Below are 22,485 nucleotides of genomic sequence, written 5' to 3' on the forward strand. Positions count from 1 at the left end.
AACAGAGTTTGAAATTATAAAATGTAAAACCAATATATTTTCTGCACACTCTGAAACAGCTGGGGTATCTTTATGGCTTCTAGCGGGATACCATGTCGTCTCTCAAAACCCTATAATTCTGTAAGCACATTAAGTGCATCTTGTTATTTATTTTGTTTGTTTATTTGGCTTCAGGTGACATTGCACAGAATCAAATGTAAAGAAAGTGATCAACACTGTATCGTGTTGTCCTCAAGAATTTCCTGTCCAAGCTCTATTGTGGGTGGTTTGGACATTCTGCTCAATGTGCCAGTATACCTGGGAAGAATGCCATCTTTCTCCCATAGGAAGGGGAAAAAATGGCTCAATCAAAAATGCTGCAGGAATGTGTCCCCCTATGTATCCAGAACCTAAGTATAAAAATTAAGTCTTTTATGAGGTTGACAGCAGTGGAGTTCAAATAAGATCTCTTTAAATGGCAGATGGTGATAAGCAAGTCAAACGCTTCTTAGATGATGGTTTATGTGCTAGCCGTTAGAGGTGCTGTGACTATTGACCCATAGCAATGCGGTGCACTGACAAAAGGCAGGCAGCGAGCCTGCGCCGAGTCCCTACACTAAACAACAATTAATTTTATCCTCTTCGTTTTGGTTGCCTCATTTAAACCCCATATGTGTCAATCAATCAGTACAAAATACCTTGATTGTGTTAAATGATTTGGCCGTTACATTTGTGGGGTTTTTATGTTTTGCACAAACATCACAGTTTCGATTATTATTTATGGGCTACACTCCCGTGACGCGGAATTGGCTGGAAATTTACTGGGACGTTGGCAGTGCAAGTGGTTAGTGATCTGAAGTGCACATGCAGCTGCGATGAACAGAGGGTCGGGAGGGGCCCTGGGGTGGGCCCAGACAATGCTCTGCTCGGGTGCAGAGAGCCGCGATGCCCAGACGCTCCTGCTGCATGGAAGGAGCAGAGAATCTAGCAAACTCTCCCTGTTTGAGGCAGAGCCTTTTCTTTCCCTTGCAGGCTCAGGGATTTTGTGGGTAAGCGTCACCTTTCACACGGCAGTTTGTCAGCTGTCAGCAGCTCCTGACACAACAAAATCCCTAGGCAGGGGTACGGGATGCTCATACAGAAGTGCCCAGTTGTTTGAGTTGAAAAGAGAGGAAACATCAGATGTTGCTTTTCAAACAAAGACCCAGTTTTGTGCTTAACACCACAAAGATAACTTGGTTTTTTTGTTCTTAGGATTAAAAAAAAAAAAAAACACCAAATCCTTTGTTCCTTTGAAGTAAGAGCAAGCTATGTGAAATGAATTTTAACCAGGTTCTGCCAATATCTATCAGCACACAGCATTTCATATTGCAGATAATAAGAGTCTGGAGGAAATGACAGGTGAGAGAGAGGGAAATCTGAAGGCAAGTGCCAGAGATTTTAGTATCCAGGTCAGACAAGGGTTTAGAAGGCCTTTTGGGAGGAGGGTGTGATTGGAGCTGGCAAGGCTGAATGACCATTTCCTATGTGTGTGATTTTTTTTAAACCAAAGTACATTAAACCAAGAATTCCAGGGGGGGTGGTCAGTAAGTTTTTCCTTTGAAAGAGGCCCACCCATAAGGAAAATAAATGCTGTCGATGCAGAGAGGGCTTAATCATAAACGAATGGAGTGGGTAGTATAATTCTTGGCAATAATTAAATATCACTTATTAATAAGGTTTATGAAAACTTTCTTCTCTAGGAAAGACAAAGAACCTATGATTTATTTTCACTTAGATAAAGAAGTCAAGATTGTACCAATAAGAAAGATGACTTGTTTTCCAAAAGATGGGATATTGTGAGACTGGGTGTAAGTGACATCTGCAAAGGAAAGGACAGTATTTGAAAAAATAAGCAGTAATATATTAACAGCTGCGAGGGCTTGCTTCGTGAAGATTTAGGTTTGGGTATCCATCTTAAAATGATGTTTTTAGATAGCTTTATGACACTACAGAATTTTAAAATAATGTGAAAGAAAAATGTTTTACTTACAGCTGATAAAAATAAAGAAAATGAAAGATTGAGATTTGGTTATTGATACCAATAGCTGTTTCTTGGATACTGAAAAGAGAGGTCACCAAACCAGAAGCAAGGTCACAGAACATCTCTAACGGGAGGGTTTCTCTGGATATGCCCTCCCCTCAGGGAAACAGGACTAGAAATCACATTGCATCGAGATTTATATGCCATCCAGCAGCCATTTTTTATTGCCCTATGGTTTATCTTTCTTAAAATTCTGTATCTTTTTAATTCTTAGAACGTTTTTTCTTAGAGTTGGCTCTGCAGAGACAAAAACAAGTAAGTTTAGATAAAGCAAAGAAGGGTGATGAGGTGAAAAGGGCACCAGAGTGCATCAGAAGATCACAGTGCAAACCAAAACACTAATTCACCACATGGCATTGAGCAGTGGGGTTATCTTCCCTGGGCCTCTCTTTCTCATCCACAGGAGGCTTTTGCATCAGTCGTCTCTAAGACACTTTCCAGGCCTGACATTCTACAGTCTAGATGTTCTCCACATTGGCTCAAAGGCAAAATCATCAATGCTTTTTGCATAACCTAGGGTGGGTTTTTAATAACACACACCCACAGAGTGATAATAATTTTAATTGCATTTTGTTTTATTTCCTATTTATCTTGAAAGAGAATTGGTATGTGTTAAGGCAACTGTGGAGGATACAGCAGGTTAATAATTATTGTGCAAGAAAAATTCAATTTATTCTAAAAGTTTGTATTAATCTCACACAAGGTAAAAGGATACTAAGCTCCAGTTTAGCATTTTGGGGTCTAGGTTTTGCTCTCACAGGCTCTAGGTAAGGCTTTTGCTTTCCATTACTTCAAAGTAAAAGGAGGATATGGGTTAAAAGATTTCTTAGATGACTTTACAACTTCCTTTTCATGACATCCTGAGAGGATTTATGGTGTAATGGGAAAATCTGGTCTTTGCAGTCTGGACCTGAGTCACAGGTCTAAAATTGACTACTGTGTGATGTTACACGAGCTGGCTCTCTGAGTGCTGCTTCGATTTCAGGATTATTGCAGGCGCAAGAATGCATATAAAGTGGCAGGAGATACAAATAACTGGAATTTAGGGAATGTTGGTGATTATTGTGGAGACTGCTCTGTTTTGCCTTTGACTCTGGGGTTATGAATCCACAGTAATTTTTATGGTTTGTATACAATAATCTGTCTAGAAAGCATCATCCTAATGTTCATTGTGCAGCAAAAGCCCTTTGATTTGGATGTTAACACCCGAGTTTAAATTGCAACCCTTATCAAATTCTTTCAGGACTTTAAAGTCCTTGGAGACTGCTCCTGCAGCCTGTTCACAGCAAAGAGCAAAGCCTGAAATTCTGTAACGTGTACAGAGTAAATCCCAAGAGACATAGCTCCATCTTAGCAGGTGTCTTAGTCTGTTTTATGCTGCTATCACAGAATACCACAGACTTGGTAATTTATAAACAAATAAACTTATTTCTCATGGTTCTAGAGGCTGGGAAGTTCAAGACTGAGGGGCCAGAATCTAGTGAGGCCTCTGTGCTGGGTCATCCCTTGGCAGAAGGCAGAAGAGCAAGAGAGTGCACCAGTGTGAGAGAGGAAGGGGGATGAACTCATCCTTTTATTAGGAACCCACTCCCTCAATAACTAACCCACAATAATGGCAATAGTCCATCCATGAGGGCAGAGCCCTCATCACCAAATCACCTCTTAAATGGTCCCACCTCTCAACACTGTTGCATTAGAAATTAAGTTGCCAGCACATGAACTTTGGGAAAAACATTCAAACCAGAGCAACAGGGAATTCATATAAGCCAAAATTTGCTCATGAATAAGCCAAGAAAGTGAAATTCCTCCAGTGAAATGGCTCCCAAGCTACCCCTGGAGGTAAGTCAGTTGGGCATATATTCATTCCTATGTCTACAATGTCCATTTCATCCCAATTACACAACAGATACACACCAGAAAGCCTCTCCCACATCAATTCTGCACTATTGACTGGAAAAAGAAAATGAGTTTATAAAGGAAAAACATAATACGACAAATAATTACATTTCTTATAAGCTAAGCATATTCACATGCATATACTGCATTTGTAATATATTTCTAGGGAAGAAATATAAACAAAATGCCAATTACTACTTTGCAGAAATAAAAAATATATAAAACAGTGTTTGATTTTAATTCTATATTTTCAGAAAGTTTGCTAGCCCATACATCAATAATTTGGGAATTTAAGCATAGAAGATAATTTTGTGATCCTTTAGTCTAAGGTCATCATTCTTTAGAAGAGAAACTGCTTTAAAATCGTTGCTTTCACATCTCTGAAGTTTTCTATGCCCCTTGCTTTACCTTAGACTTAATATTTTATATATATATATAACTTGGTCATGGAAATAAGTTTCCCACAAATTGTTAAGTGGTTTATATATTCAAGTCAGTATTCTTCCAGTGCCATTTCCAGGTTGCTACATGTTACCCACACATTTTATGTGGCTAGGAACCTTAAAGAAAGGTCAAATGGTGAAATTTAAAGTGTTCCAGGTATAAATTATGTTTTTACAGACAGACTATGCTTGAGTATCCATTGACTTAATTCTCTACCACTCTGAAAAAGTAACTCTATATCTCAGATGATAAAACTTGTACCTAAATTTAGGTTCTTCTATACTAATTTTCTCCAATGTCTGGGTCACTTTCCAGTATAACAATTAATCTCTGTGAATAGCATATTTAGAGAACACAAATTTTAGTCTGGAGAAGAAGATAACATTTTGCTTCTTTAGACAATATTATTTCCTGTAGCAGGCAGAACAGCTGAAACATTTATTAACCAGAAACAGATAATACTGATATGCAAACAATACACAGATTTCCTAGCACCAAAGTCAAATATGGAATCAAATAGCATAGTATGAAACATGGAAATATAGACAATTCCATGTAAATCATGCATTTAGCAATCTTAGGACTACTTCCTCTAAGTTGTAAAAGCATCTGTAGCCACCTTAGCTCCTAGAGTTTCTTCAAAATAACCATGCTTTCTCAGTACTCTGCATGTAGACTGAGGCACTGGGAAAATGAATCCACTGTCTGCTAGCTTATATTTCCATAAACAAAGAAAATTCTCATATCCTACTGGGCCATCTGAATGCCAATAGAATGAACCTTGGATTTAATTATGTCTTTACTAAGGCATGGTGGTGTCCTCTACTCTCACATTTTCAGATTTCTGGTAAGAAGTCAGCTGTGCTGATAAAATTGTCTAAATAATATTCTTGGGTATATTTATTAATATATTAAATGATGCATTATTATCTTATTACTAACAGTCATTGAGCTCAATTTGTTCATAAATATTTTATTATTATCTGTGGATTTGCTCACAAATAAACATAACATATAAAAAGAGTGAAAACTTGATTTTCCTAAGTACTTACAACCAAAACTCTTTAAAAAGTGTTGGGGCCCAAGATTATGCAAGATTTTCTTGAAATGCATAAGAAACCTAAACCAAATTTGTAATGAGATGTTAAAGATTCAGAGCTAGCAAATATTTTTCAAAATTTAGCTATTTAATAGATCTAAAGTATGTCCTTAGAGTAAGACTATTTATTCAAGTAGAAGATTTTATCATTGTATTTATAATGTCCTTTTCAAGCATTTATAATCCTTACATTGGAAAGAGATACTCAGGTTACCTAAAAATGTGGCAAGCATCCATCTCTTTCTGCCCTGCAAAGTCTCATTGTTTGCCTGTTATCTGAGAATAATTACTAATAGTGTTCACTTTCACTTTCAGTGGTGTTCTGGTTGGGCCAATAAATTATATGGTCAAATTACCAAAAGACAAGGGATTCATTCTAAGGATATGTGGGAAAACAAGAAAGTACAGGCTACTTTATTAGCCTTCAAATGGCCAACCGTGATGGAAATCTGAAATTTTGATCAGAATACCATGGGATTTTAGTGACTCCAAAGCAACTCTCTATTAAGAGAGAATAAACTGTCAGTAGAAGCAGAAATGACATCAAGAAAATTAGTAGGCTAGAAAAATGGTGAGAAAACTGCTACAAAGCTGGAAAAATGTTGAAGAAAATTATTTTATTAAAGGTTAGAAAAATAGCAACCCATGTTATGCAGTAGTAAAACAACTGGAAAACTGTTACCTGTGGTAACTTGGAAGAAAGAAATCATACTTAATATACTTTTGAATCTTGGTAAGATGATTTTCATGTAGAATGTTGAAAATGTCAGTTGACTTCTTTTCATTAAAAAGGTGTGGGAGATCAGTTAAAGAAGAAAATGTTCAAAATTTTCAAGAAAAATGTGAGGGTACTATATAGAGAGATTAGGAATTGCTGAGCTGGAAAATAAAAGCTATTTCTGACTTTCACTTTCTCTATTATGAAAAGATCTTCAATGTGAAATACTTTTTGAGACATAGATCAAATCAAGCATGTGGCTATTACTTGCTTAAGACCTCTAAAAAATTTAAGGCAATGTTGAGAAGACCCACCCCACATCCATCTTAGTTTAAAAAAAGAATTCTAATAAGCTTAAGGGCATTCCACTGCAGCCTGACATGCTGAATATAGAGAGAGGCATGTCTACAAGAATTGTGCATGTGGCTTTTAGGGCATGGCATAGACCCAAATCAGAGACATAAAAAACACAAAGGTTTTCAGAGGGCTAACTAGTGAAATTAAGCAGTACTGAGATTAATTAAACAGTACTGAGATTCTACAAGTTTTAAGAGGCCTCTGGTCATCCAAATTCAGATAGGCAGGGAAAAAGCTGATAAAAATATTCAACTTGCAACCATGAACCATTACTTAGAGGAAACTAACAAGCTTATTCTAAATTTATACAGGAATCCAAAGAATATACAAGACAATATTTAAGAAGATCTCTGAGGTGACTGAATCAAAGCTAAATTTTTAACTACAATACCATATTTCCTTCAGACAATGATGAGAATTATCATTCCTTATATATGACCTTCAGTGTGTGGAACCTCAAATAGCAATGAATTAGGTCACTGATTATAAAATCTTATAAAAATATCAGAAATTTTTGCAGAACTCTGAATTCCTTCCTATAACTTAGGAAGACTACGAGGATCTGTTTGTATTCTCCCTCCTGTAACTGAAATTTATAAATTCTTTCTTGGCAGTAACTGGAGCAACTATAGGTCTCACTTAATTTGTTTCCCTATGCTCAAGAATCACTATTTTGTGTTGTCTGTTGTACAATGTCTTAAAACTATTGTTCCATATATTTTGTCTGTTTTTGTTTGTTTTAGGCAGTAGGGTAAATCTGGCCCTTATTTTTCCACAATAGCTGAAAGTGAAGTTCTCATTTTCTTTTGACTTTCATAGTTTTTGATAAAATGTTTGCTGTCATTCTTATGTTTGTTCCTCTGTAAGTAATGTCTCTTATTTCCTTTAGCTTCTTTAAGATATTTTTCATCACTAATTTTCATTAGATGATGATGCTTATTGGCATGGTTTGCTTTAGATTTATTTTATTTGAGGCTAATTGATCTTCTTGGATCTGTTAGTTTATGATTTTCAAAGATTTGAGTAATTATTTCTTCAAATATTTTTTATATCATTCCCACTCCTTCCTTTTCAGATTCTGATTACACATATTAATACACTAGAGTGCTTGTTATTTTCCCATTGATCCTGATGCTCTGTTTATTTTTCTTCAGTCTTTTTCTCCCTTCTCTGTACTTCATTTTGAATACTTTCTGTTGATATTATTTTAAATTTATTAATCTTTTCTTTTTCAGTGTCTAATGTTTTGTTAATCCCATCCATTATATTTAAAAATTTTATTTGTTAAATTTTTCATCTACATTTTGGTCTTTTAAAAAATATTATAGCATGCATTTCCATATGATTGTATACACTTTACAGAGTTTCTCAAATTAATTTTAATATAACACTCTTTAAAACACAGAACACCTTAACATCTCTAGAACAAGTATTTTGGACACCACAGTTTGGAAATTGGTATTCCAAATAGAAAAAAAATTCTTCCCTAATCTTTTCCAATCTGGGAAAGATGTCTATTAGGTGTTGTATTAGCTGCATTAGGTTTAAGATACAAAATAAATAAAATTCAAAGAAATACTTTTATTGACAATTGATAGGACACACAATAAAGCATGTGGTGAAGATATAAAATATAAAATGCTCTAACTAGTCCAGGACAAGGAAAATGATGGATTTGGTTATGTTCCAAAGTGGTTTGATGTTGTCATTTTGTGTTTTCATTTAAACAGGTAGCTACCTTATTTCTCCATGCTTTGTGTTCACATACTTATATCAAGGATTTCAGTTTATCTACATCATTCATGATTTATGTGTGCTAGGATAGGACTGTGATAAGAATAACTAGGCTAAAATTGTGACATAAAAAATTGTAATAGATAAAAAGCATAATAATTTTGGCACATAGTATTTAAAATATGCATATCCCATGCCTATATTGTTTCTTGTTTAACAAGGGAAATATAGAAAAGGCCAGGCACCCTTGATGTTATATTAGCTAGCTAATATGCGCTTCACTTTTTAATTACTACAAGTAAATATTTAGAGCTATGCTATTGATTTTTTCCTTTCTTCATAGGATAATTTCTTTAAATTCAAAACTCTATGGTTTAACTATAGGAGAGAAAGTTCTTCTTTGAAGCTGTTTAAGATTTATTGTCAATGAAGGACTATTCTTAATAAATGACCAGCTGTGGCTGTTGATCTTGTTTCCTTCATTTTTTAACTTGTTAGAAGATAGAAGATGTAATTATGTTTTAATAATATAATTAATTCAAAAATGTGAATTACTTATCTCTTCATTTATGGATCTTTTTTGAGTCATTTAATATCCCTATAAAATGTACTACATTAATGTATTATAGTCAGTCTCTAGATCTATAGATGAAGGAACATCATGGATATTAAACACAGTTAGTTTACCTTAATTTAAATGTTAGATGTGATGTGTGATTTCTGGAAAATATAAATCTTCCTAACAATATGATATTGATTTATATTACTTATGATGTCCTTATTATTTGGAACAAATGATTAATCTTTCTTTACAAAAATTGCTGTTGTGTTTTCTCAACTAGGTGTTTTAATTTTCACCTTGACAACCAGTCAGAGAGAATCTATTATAAATGATCAAAGCATGCTTCATAGGCCAGTTTCTTAAAATGACAAGTAGGGCAATTTTGTGATAGGGAAAAGTTGATATGTGCTTTAATCTCCATATTCTGATGTACTGCATACTATGTTGCCTTAGTTGAAATGCATTTTGTTCTTAAAGCTTTCACTAAATGTTTCCTCTTTAAACACTTTGTCAGAGAGATGTTCTGGATTGGATATGTTACTAATAGTGTAATAACTATTTTACTACCTAAGACATGCAGAGACATTGGCTTGTCTTTCTAATACCTCACCCTAAATTTTAGTTTGTAAATTGAAAGAGCAATAAAAACAGAAAAAGGAAAAAAAATCAAGATTCTTTTGGATAATTTTAATATTTAGGGGTTAACTATATCAAGTGAAGGTAATAAAAGAAAAAAACTAGGCAAGAACATTAATAGTTTTCAGAGTTGCTTAGGAATGACAGGTTTGGTCTGAGAGTGTCAGAACAGAGAATAGCAGATGGTTTTAGGTAACCAGGGAAGCCGTCTACTTGAGAGGTATCTTAAACAGGTAGGAACTTTTTTTTGCCATTTCAGGAATATGAAAGCAAGATTTATTTATATTTCTAAAACAAGTCATATCTAGCTCCAAGCTCCAATGGGTAAGGTTAAAGAAAGCGTTAATGCTTTATGGCACCCATGTCCTTCCTAGAACACTAGGACTTCCAGGGTTTATGTGATCAGGAGAATGGTGGAGAAGCCTCTGATGACAGTTCATATTGGTTGCTGTTGAGTTGCTCATTGTTTAGGCTGACATGATTCTCTTTGGGGCAGGTAAGTGACTCTGATGGTATCATGGCAGGCTCATCCTCAAGAACCTTGTCCCAATTCCCAAGGCTGTAACATTTATTTGTCAGAAAGATATGAATGGGGCATGGACTCCCACCAGTCACCAAGCAGCAGATCCATACAACTCCTGGGACCCATCACTTGTCCCTACCATTCAGGCCATGGAAGTTTAATTCACCTTCTCTCTGTGGGAACACCACTCCTCTATTCTCCTGACTACCCAGTGGCCAGCATTTTTACCCTCAGAAAATCCATCTTGATTTTATAAGTCTACTCAGGACCTTCAAAAACAAACCTCGCCTGCAGTTATTTTGCAGTAACAAATGACTTTTTTGGATCTTGAAACACAAAATCTGTCATTCCTTTCTGCTACAAAGCAGCAGAGGATCTGTGAGACACAGCCATGTCTGCATCTCCTGAATGAAAAAAAAATCACCTTGTAATTTTTTAAAAACATAAATCGAAGAAAAAAAGGCATTTGTTTGATTGTTTCCTTTATTATTAATTCTATTTCATGTTCATCTCAAGGCATTTGACAGAGTAAAAATTCTAGGTGGATGAAAACCTAATGGAAATCAAGGGTTATCAGAACAGAGGAAAAAGGTTAAGAATTAAAATATGGCATCAGAGGGTGCACCAGAGAGTCCTACTAAAGCAGGCAAGAGAGATGCGAAGAGATCAGAGCTGGCTTAGACCCTGCTCTTCCTAGGTTCCCTCTCAAAATCAAAGTGGAGCTGGCATTTTCCTAGGTTTCTTTGTTGGAATAACAACAATAGGTATGCTTAATTGAGAACTTGCTGTGAGCTTAGACACTACATAAAGCCAAGTACTTTATGTGAATTATTTCCTTTATCAGTACAAAAGCTCCATGAAGTAGGTCTATTATTTGTTTCTCTATTTATGAGTTTTTGACTGCAAGTAAAACACCCTGCAATGCATACTGATTATATGATAACCAGGAGTATAGATATAGAGCAGGCTTCAGGCTTATCAGTTCCTCAAAAGCATCATCAAATGCCTTTCTCTCTCTCCATACTCCCTCTACAATATTGGCTTTATCCTAAGGCTCATCATCCTCATGGATGTGAGATATCTGCCACCAGCGATGGGGCATCATAATTCCTTGTCCACATCCAACAGAAAGATTTGGTTCCTCTTCTGCATTTGGTTTACCTCAAGCAGCTCAAGCCTGCCCATCCATGAAACAATTACTGGCAAGGGGCCTGGATGACAAGAATTATCTTAGAAGAATCATTCAAAGTAGAATGATGTTGGGAGCCAACTGCAATGGCCATTACATGCCTCATTTTACATGTAATGGCCATTGCAGTTGGCTCCCAACATCTACAAAACTGAAGTGCTATGAAGTTACGTGATTTCCCCAAGATCACATAGTTATAATAGGTAGTTGCAGGTCTGCCCAACTACAGAGTACATGCTCTTCGCCTTTGTGCTATAGCACGTAGGCACATTCTGGAGGTTCTCAGAGCTATTGCCCTAGACTAGTAGTCACATTGATGGTAAGAATCCAGAACTTCCTTTGCAACAAATGCTAGCTTCTAATTCTTGGTGGCTGAGGTGATTCACTGAAGTACAAAGAGAAGTATCAGAGGGGTAGGGTGTTTCAGAAAATGGTGGAGGAAAATTTTGAAAGGGGAAACTGGACCCTGAAGGCAAAAAGACTGATGGTCTTTTTCACCTATCGGAGCCCCCAAGTAATAGTCCCCCAAATTCCAAAAATGATATTCAGTGTATGCCCAGATAGAATCAGACAAGATGCTCTGTTCACATGCCCTACTCAGAGACTGGGCCTGTCAGTGATCCTAGAACCAATCTTTCATCTACTGGAGAATGTTCAGGAGGATCCTCTGCGCGGCACCTAGTTTTTGCAACTACTAGACTATCAGTAAAACAAAGAGGTAAACGGAGTCATAGTAGAAGTATCAATGAATGACAACAAAAAGGGAAACATTAGCTGTTTGTGACATACAGAAAGTTGTTATGGGAAAACTCTACACTAGTATGAGAGAGAGAGCATAGTCATAATGTTTGCAGAAGTTTAGCTAAAATATATCATTAAAAACATGATTGATATTCTCTTTGATAATTATTGGACTTGAAGAACTTCCTCTAACTGGGAAGCAAACTTGTCAGATGACCTGGAATCCCAAAACTGGAAAATTCTTATTGAACATGGTAGTGGCCAATAAGCCGGTACAAGGGATAAAGCATGCCATTTTGTAAAGGTGCTTACTACCTCAAGATAATGTGATGTTCGCGTAACCATGCTAGTCAAAAACGAAAGCCAGAATGGGTGTCCCTTAGGCTGTCCTGACCCATGCTGGTCCCAGGTATCAGTGGAGGATGTTTCAAAGACTATGCCACAGATAATTCCTAATATACAAACCTGAGGCCCTAGCCACCAGGCTGACTCCTAAATCTCTAACTCCAGCTGACACCATTTTCACGGCATTAGACCTGTGTACATTCAACTGTCTCTAGGCAACATTATTTGAATGTGGCACTTGAATTGACTGTGTACAAATCGGAGCTCATCTATGACCTTAAATCTGCTTCTTTTATGTTGCTTATCTCCATGAATGGCAAACACCTGAATGACCAAGACATTCTGTGACCAGTTGCTGTGGATCTCTAAAACTGACCTGTCTTAAAGCATTTCTCACCATTAAGTCAAGATTAAGTGTTTCTCTTTCGTTTTCCTCATGAATCTTCTGTACACACTCTCATAGCACCCAAATATCAGATTATAATGTTTAATCTTTTCTTTCCCAACCTAGACTTTAAGAATCTTGAGCACTGTGTTTTAGTAACTTTTGTTTATCTAATGCTCAGCTCAGGATAGACGCTCAATGAATACTGGTTTAAAGAATGAATAAGTGAAAAATTTTACTTTGTCCAAGTTTATCAATAGTAACCATTTCTGATACTTCTGGAAATACTCAACACTTTTTAAGTTATCAAGAAACATGCCTCAGCTGGGTGCGATGGCTCACACCTGTAATCCTAGCACTCTGGGAGGCCGAGGCGGGCTGATCATTTGAGCTTAGGAGTTGGAGACCAGCCTTAGCAAGACCAAGACCCCGTCTCTACCCAAAATAGAAAAAATTAGCCCAACATGGTGATGCATGCCTGTAGTCCCAGCTACTAGGGAGGCTGAGGCAGGAGGATCACCTGAGTCCAGGAGTGTGAGGTTGCTGTGAGCTAGGCTGACACCACAGCACTCTAGCCAGGGCAACAGAGTGAGACTCTGTCTCAAAAAAAAAAAAAAAAAAAAAAAAAAGAAAGAAAGAAAGAAAGAAAGAAACATGCTTAAGCAAGTTCTTTAGCCGAAACTTTCTGGGCTATCCTCAAATTTAAGAAATATTGCTTTCAAAGACTCCCAGATGAGGTAACACATTTCAATGACATCACTAAGGAGTAACTATGAAATGGCCTGGGGCACCAATGTTTGTAATTAGAGCAATTCCTAAGAAGAGTAATACGAAAACAAAACAAAGCAAAACAAAACACAAACAACCATTTCCTGTTATCACTAAATCTAAATGTTTCAACGACATTTTATTTACAATTAATTTTAATCACATGAATTTTTAGGGACCCTCTATGGAGATTAATTCTGTACTCAAATTAATACCTCTCTGTACTACATCAACTCAGACAACATGGAACTACATTTCCTGGAATTCTCCTCCCTGTATAGACCCGGCTTAAGATTGGCCCCAAGAGAAATTTGCATGAGCTTAGTAAGGCAGATGTGAAGTATACCATTAAAAAACAAACAAACAAAAAACCACTCTGAAAACCAATATAGGGCAAAGAACAGTAGCTGTGCAACTTGCTCACTTTTTCACAGGTATGCTGGCCCGTCTTGTTGGCGCGGGACGGGAGGGAGGATCGTTGTGCCTTCAGCACCCAGCGGCTCCTCCTTTAGCTTCTTCTACTTGTGGGCCAGCGGTGTGTGAGGTTGCTGGGTGAAGGGTGCCGGTTTATCCCGCAGGTCTCCTGCAACAACAAAACTGGAATAGATCGGGGACAACGTGCGCTCATGGGTGCCAGTTTGTCCTCGTCCTCCCCGTATCCAGATCCATCTTTCCTTCCCAACAGCTGGGCCTGCCGACTTCAGGCCCAACATTGGCAAGATTCCCACAGACTGCTCAACCCATTTCTGTAACTGTGTAAGTTCTAATCCCCCAAATACATCCCTTACTTTTCATCACCAAGAGTGGGTCTCCTTCTTCCATCAAACCCTGACTGACACACTGAATGAATTTATGTCACTAAATTTGGGGTGCCGGAATCTCTTTTTCAGACCATTTGACCACAAAATTGTCTGCAAAAAAAAAAAAAAAATGTCAAATTCTGGTGTTTCCAAATCATCTGCTATGGCAGATTCTAAATTTTGTTAAATCACTTCCATCTTTGGAAGATTGTATAAGATATTCTAGCTCTACATTTTCAAGCTGACCACATAACACAGTCAACTACATAGGATCTCACAGTGGCACCTCATGTGTTAAAAGAGATTTGGATGAAGAGGTTTAATTAATCAAACTGCCTGAGGAATTTTTCACAAGATATTAATCCTACTAATTTCTGATAAAATATACTTTTATGAGTAAAGAACATAATATTAGTTCAAACATCCATTGTTTTATTAATTTTGCCACATAATAATTTTCAGCATTTTGAAATTAAAATGTTAGCTGTGTGTTCTTTGATTAGTTTTGATATTTAAAGGGTTGAAACTACGTCAGAGTATTTGATACACTCTATCAAAACCACTTACCTTTTTATGAGAGGTGACCAAAACTCTCAATCAAGTACCATATTTATTTTGCAGGATCATTTCAAGGGTGAACAAAACAACCATCTTAATTATTGCAAAGCTCTTGAGACAACTAAGTTTTTTATTTTTTATCACACATTTTGTTGCAAAGATTATAGTTATGGAATAATTATTTGTTACATATTGTGATTCCTGAACATGGCTATGTATTTTTCTAAATGGAGTTTAGGAAATTATGGTTAAGCTGTCACGACGTATCTTGACACTCTCAGCAAGTGGTTAGACTGAAAGCCTGGTTCAGATGACTAGAAATGTTCTATAAAAATTGTTAGAAAAAAATTTTTATTAATAACACTTGCCTAGCTCCTCATCAATCAATGTGCTCTTACACATTCAATTACAGGAGACAGTTCTGATGAATTATAACATATATCAGATATTCCTTGCTTGAAACTAAGTCTATTTTAATTTATATGCTTATTTATAAGACAAATGCAAGATATCTAACAAAAAGATCTTATTTTGTTGAATATGAGAAACCAAACAGATAAGATTACTTTTATAAGGGAATACTGTGATACAATATTTGTGACACTTGGGATTCCCTTGAGGTTTTGTATTTATTTATTAGGTGAAAAGCAAGCAAGGTGTGGAGGGAAGAATGAAAACTAGGACCAAGGGAAAAGTACAATAGTGGTTACTCAGCTTCATGTGAAGCCAGGAGGATTGTTTGGTAAAGATCCACCTGTTTCTTTTCCGTGACTATGTTTTAACTACTAAACTCACTCTTGTCATGTGAATTGAACATCACGATTTTAAAATAAATGAGCAAAATATTTATTTCAGTAGAATGTCTTTCCTATTTCCAAAAAATTAAAAATGGCCAAATAAAATTCATCATTCAAATACAAATCATTTTTAACAGCTCATATAAATGACTGATTCTATTAACCATTGAATCGATAAAGTAGAATCTCTTTCAGTGCCATGGGAGTTATATGATGGATCTTTCCTTTTCATCAATAACTCTGAATAGCTCTGTGTTAATAAATACTTCATATTTCTCATCACAGCTTATTTATCAGTAAATAGGAAGACTAGGGAACCTCCCAGGTCCCTGGTTTGATTCACTGTCTATGTGAACTAAGGGACAAAGACCAAGGAATCCTTTTCCAAATGATGAGAATGGTACTCATTACAAGTAATGAAATTATTTTGAATAAACAAAAATCAAAGTTTCATTTCTTCTTTCTTTTATTTCTCCTTTGTCTTATTTCATAAGAAAACTATGTCCTTAAATAGTTTCAATTTTTCTTAATTTCCTTCTTTAAATGGCAAGGTAACTGCATACTATTTTTCTTCTTTCCCCGTTTTATTTGTCCATTCATCTTCCTTATATGTCATGGGCAGATTGTTAGTTAAAGTTCACAGGTATGTTTTCTATAGATTAATGTCATAAACAAAAGAATTCTAAATAACTTCTAGTGAAATTATTCTGTGATGTTTTGACAAAGTATATTTATTTGAACTTCTAGATAAAATAATAGAATTTTAATGTTGAGATGGTTTCCTTTCATGTGTATATATGATCTGAACAAGGTCAAACTCATGACAAAATTAGTATTTTCCATTGATCTTAACTTGGCTTGTTTCTCAATGACAAGAAACTCTAAGGTTGATAGAGACAGATTGTGAAGAGTTACAAAGCTCATGAAAAAGTGCTCAGCATCATTAGTCACCACAAAAATGTACATTAAAACCACAAAGAGATATCATTCATAGTCCTGAGAATGACCAGATTTTCTAAACATTGATCATTCAATCTAAATTAAATCTTTTAGTTTTTGTGTATGCTAGATACAGATAAGCAATTTATTTTTTAATGAACCTAAAGACAAAATCTATTCACATAAACTTTTGTGATGTCACTGTTTTTTATTTTTTATTGAATTGCTTTTTTGTTATTGATTTGTAGATCTTGTTAAATATTCTAGATATTTTAATATTCATATAATTGCACTGCAAGTGTGTTTTTCCAGTTTATAGCTTGCCTATTCATTTTTAATGATTTCTTTTAATGAAGAGATATTCTTAATTTTGATGAGGTCTAATTTATCAATTTTATCTTTATGTTTAATACTTTATGTACCCTAAGGCAGCTTTGCCTACTGCAAAATGCTAGGCTTCCAATGTGTCTCCTCCAAAATTCAGGTGTCAATACTTAATGACCAATGTGATATTATAAGAAGTGGGGATTTTAAAGGGTTAGTAGGTAGTGAGGGCTCCTCCCTAATGGATGGGATTAAGGCCCTTTTAAAGGAGGCTTTATGGAGTGTTTGGCTAGCTTGTCCTTCCTCCTTCTGCTATGTGAAGACAGATGTTCCTCCCTCTCCAAAGGATGCCGCAACAAGGTTCCATCTTGGAGTGAAGACCATGCCCTCACCAGACACTGAACCTATTGGTGCCTTGATCTTGCACTTCCCAGCCTTCAATTTCTCTTCTTTAAAAATTACCTAGTATATGATCTCTTGTTAAAGCAACACAGACAAGCTAATGAATATATTTTCCTAATGTTTTCTTCAAGGAGCTTTATGATTCTGAGTTTCACATTTGCATCTATGACTGTCTCAAATTCATGTTTGTGAATGAACTGAAAAGTGGATTGCTGTTCATTACTGTTTCAGAAATATCTGTTAGAAGACTTTACTATGTCCTTTGACCCAAACTTTGATCTAAACTCAATTTTCTGTATGTGTGTGTCTGTTTCTAGAATACCAGGTTTTCCCCACTGATCTGTTGTGTAACATTGTGACAAAGCAGTTATTCAATTGTTTTAGTTTTTTAATAAATCTTGAAACCAGGTAATATAAGTTTTTCAAATTATTTGTTCAGTGCTGTTTTGGATTTTTTGGATTCTTTCATTTCATATGAATTTTAGAATCAGCTTGTTTTTTCTTCATAAAATAATCTACTAAAATTTTGATAGATAATGTTTTGAATCTATGCATTAATTTGTGGAAAATTAACCCTATTGGTTTTACACATCCAAAAACATTTTATATATCTCCATTTAAGTAAGTGATCTTTTATTCAGCAATGTCTCGTAATTTCAATGAGGAGGTCTTTTTCATATTTTGTTAGATTATTTCTACATATTATATTTTTGATGTTATACATTTAATTGTTATTTAAAATTTATATTTAAATTGGTTATTACTTTTGTATGGAAATATAATTGTTGTATAATGACTTTTATTCTGAAAACTTATGTCTTATTGACAAACTGATTGCTTTACCAATATGAAATGTTCTTGTTTATCACTGGTAGTTCTCTTTGTCTTGATGGCGATTTGATATTAACATAGCCATCAGCTTTTTATACTTAGTATTTACACGGTATACATTTTTGTACCTTTTCACTTTTAACCTATCTGTATGTCTTGTACATAGCTTATAGTTGGGTCTTGCTTTTTAATCTGACCTACAAATCTCTGCCTTTTACATGAAGACATTATTTATGTTTCACATAATTCCTATTGTGTTTCTGTACTAATTTCCCAATGTAGTTTGTTTTCTGTTTATTCCATTTGTTCTTTGTATCTTTGCTCCTCCTTTCCTGCTTTTCTTGAAGAGAGAGGATAGATGTTACTGAGAATTTTATCTTATTTCATGTATTGATGTTTAAGCTATACATTTTAAGTGCTTTTAATAGTGTATCTGAATATAATATACATCATTAAGTTATCTTATTTGTCTTTCAAATAATGGTATACTAATTCATAAACAGCATAAAAAATTTTACAGTAGTATAATTCCTGTGCCTCTCTTACCCTTTATGTTCTTTTTGCCTTATACTTTAACTTCTGTATATGTTCTAAACCTCACAATATATTGTTATTATTTCTGCTTTAAGCAGTTGGTCTTCTAAAGAAATAGAAACATATAATTAAAACATAAAGGGACTAAAAGAAAAGCTTTTGGGTTCCATCTGGTACCGTTCTCTTCAGTATTAAAAATTTCTTTCTGTATTTCATGTTGTGAAGGTCTTCTGGCGGTAAATTATTTCAGCTTATTTCTATCTGAAAATATCATTATTTTGCCTTCCTTTTTGAAAGATATTTTATAGATATAAAACTCTAGATTGACAGGTCTATTTTTCTGTTTCTACACTTTTAATGTCCTTCCCTTGTCTTCTGGTTTTCATTATTTTTCTGGTAAGAACTTATCCATCCTTTCTTTTGTTCACTTGTATGCATATCTTTTTTCTGCTGCTATATTTAAGCACTGTTCTTTATCTTTACTTTTAGCAATTGACAATGACATGGGATTTTTTTTGCATTCATCCTACTTGGATTTACTAAGTGACTTGGATCTTTCACTAGTTTTAGAAAGTTCTTAGCCATTATTTCATCAAATATTACTTTCGCCCCATTCTCTTTCTCTTGTCTTTCTGGGATTGTCATTATTCTACAGATTTTAGATGCTCTTTGCCTTTTCTTTTTAACTCCTTATTTTTCAATTTAGATATTTTCTATCGAATATTTTAATTTTACTAATAGCTTTCTTTGCTGTGTTCAATCTGTTTTTAACTCCATCTAATGAGGTTTTTTTTTTTTTTTAGTTCTAATGCTACAGTTTTCATTTCTGGAATTTCTATTTAGTTTTTTAAATAGTTTTTGTATCTCTGCTAATATTTACCATTTCTTTATGAATGCTGTGCCCCATTTCAAGTATACCTTTTGTCATTTTTGTCATATGTATTTTGAAGTAGCTATCTGATGATTCTCATATTTGGTCCACCTTTAGATCTGCTTTTATTGATGGCTTCATCTCTTGACCATAGATACCATTTTCTTGCCTTGTTGTATGTCTTGTAATCTATAAGTATATCCCATTCTTTTAATAAAAAATAACAAAAGAATCTAAAGTAAATAATATCTCTCTCCCATAAGGTACATGCCCCTTTTTCTGTCAGTCTACTAAAGGTAGGATGAGTCAATCTGAGTCTGCACTTTAATGCAGCTTAATTTGATTCAGTTCACCATTGGTATGAAATATTTTGAGAGCGGGAGTCTAACTTTTCCATCATCTGGGATTAAAATCTGGGCACTGACAACATTCCACAAATCTATCTGTGCTTCACAGCCAAACCACAAGCTTTCAGAATTGTTGGAGATATCACCACAGTTTACTGTCAGCTAAAAGATTTTGGAGGTACTAGAGAGTCTTTTTTCTCTTCAGTCTTACCACCAATTACTTTCTGTGCCTACGCAGGTGGTTTGAAATCTTTCTCCCTCCATCTCTGTTCTATAGAAAGCCAAAGGCCATACATTCATGAAGGACCTTAATACTTTGCAATGGTTCTCTTAGTCTCCTGTTCTCCCTCAGTCTCTGATATTTAAAGCCTGGAGTTCCTGAGCAAGGAAAGAGTTTTCTGAGTTCTCCTGCCAGGCCCACAATATTTTGCATGTAAAACTCTAGAGTACCTCCAGGGATTTTTTTAGCTGCTTAATTATCATCCTAATGGGATGGTCTCAGAATCTTTAGAGGTAATATCACATTAGTACTTCAGAATAAATTTGTTTCTAAAAATTATGCAAACAGCATAAATACCACTTGACAATATTTAGTTTAGTTTTATTAGGTGGACTAGAATTATTAAAATATCATTATTTAAACACTCTTTCTTTATTGCTTAAATAGCTTGTTGGTCTAGTGGAACTCTGTCTGTCACAAGGTGATTCTTGATTATATTTTTTACTTCTTCATTGCTTACTAATGAAGCTTGGGACATCATGTGATTTCATTGCTTCAATTTTCACAGTCTGTTCATTCGTTAACCATTCCAGAGAGAAATGTGAAAATTAATAAGTCTCTAAAGTACTTTGGAAACTTTTAAACAGGTGCTATGTAAATCTAAGCAGTCATTACCATAGACATTTTCTATTTTAAAAATTATTTTAAAATTTGAAAAACATCATAATAGGCTTTTCAGTTGTGTGGTATTAATCACCATACAGAAGACTAGCTAATGATGCACAGAGCTAGTTTCTCAATTTCTAAACAAAACACTAATGAAATGTAAAGCTGGTTCACTTTAATTTTAGAATATAATGATATCTACACATGGGAACCTGCATGCACGTTTTAAAATTTTGGAAGGAAAATGCAGTTTTAGAATTCCTCATGAATATAATGGTCCACTTGAATCACTACTAGTCCATGTAATCACATTTGAAATTACATCTCCATGCCGACTGATAGAAAAAGAGAAAATCTCTTGTGTCATGATGGAAAATGGCGTGTGGCTGGCAGTCATAATGCATGGTAAGGGCTCTGCTTCCTTTGAGGACAAAATTATAAGTGTTTGCTTCCCAGAACAGTAGGACCATTGAGAAGATGCCTTTCCATATGTCCCTAGGAGTATTCTGAGGAGAAAAGTCAAGCTCCTGAGCAGATCAATTATTGAGACACCTTAAACACCTACTTTAGAGTTAGGGCATTTAAAACTATGTGAAATAAAATTTCCAAAGAGTGGTCATGGCTCCTTCCCATCAAGGCCCACGGCCTGCAGTAGCTACTCGAACACTCTGGAGACAGTAGTAACTCAACCTAAAAATCAGAGTCGCACTGTGTGGCAGTCCACTAGCACAACCATCTTCACCCTTGAGGCATCTTGCCAATCTTTGTCAACAGAAAGGTTTCTTTTGTATTCTATTATTGAGTCGTGTAAGGAGAAATAAGTATATTTTAAAAAGCAATACTAATCTTCTGGTATTCTCCAAGATGTGTTTTACAGCTTTGGGGACCTTAATGTTTTGTTATTTTATGAAAAAATAATTCATGTTATCCAATAAAAAATGTACTAAATCAGAGGTATCCAAGCTATTATTGTACATTACTATTAGTAAAATGATGCTGAGAAAAATCCCCCAATACATGAGTATTTATTTATTTATAAATTATATGCATTTACCACAATTATTAACTAGCATCTAAAGGCAGAATACACACTTGGGATTACATCCAACAGTAATGATGACATGTGTAAACCTATATTTGAAACAGTGTTCTTAAAATGTCAATTTTGTTGACTAACCTCTTATCATATCTTTTTTTCATTTTTTTTCTCATGAATATTGGCTGATGTTGAGCTCACTTGAAAAGTAATAATGACAGCTTTGCCAATTTCTACTTGTTCGCTTGGTTTTGTGCTATGAATATAACCTTTAATCTGTGGTTTTCCTGCCAGAATCTTTAAAAGTCACCTGTATTTTTTAATGAAGAATAGTTTTTAGCTGAAGTGGGTGATGTTAAGACTTCCTTAAGCAGACACACATAAACTGCAGGCTGGATATTTGTACAGCATATGTGTTGTATGACAGTGTCACATACGAACTGAGTAAGAGAGCCTGGTTCAATTCACATGCTAAATATTAGAAAGAATTAATTTATACTTTTAGATAAAAAAGAGGTACATTGTAATACTTTCTTTTTATATTCCATCTTGCTCACTCACTGGGTTGTGTGCCTTCTCTTTGGAGCCCACTGGCTTAAATGACTCATATTTGAAAACAGAAAATAAGAGAAAAAAGAAAAAAAGCACACACACAATTAAAGGAAAGGAATGCGGTATTATTAATTCTTTTTAATTTTTTA

The sequence above is a fragment of the Microcebus murinus genome, chromosome 11 (genome assembly GCF_040939455.1).
Source record: "Microcebus murinus isolate Inina chromosome 11, M.murinus_Inina_mat1.0, whole genome shotgun sequence".
Classification (NCBI taxonomy): domain Eukaryota; kingdom Metazoa; phylum Chordata; class Mammalia; order Primates; family Cheirogaleidae; genus Microcebus; species Microcebus murinus.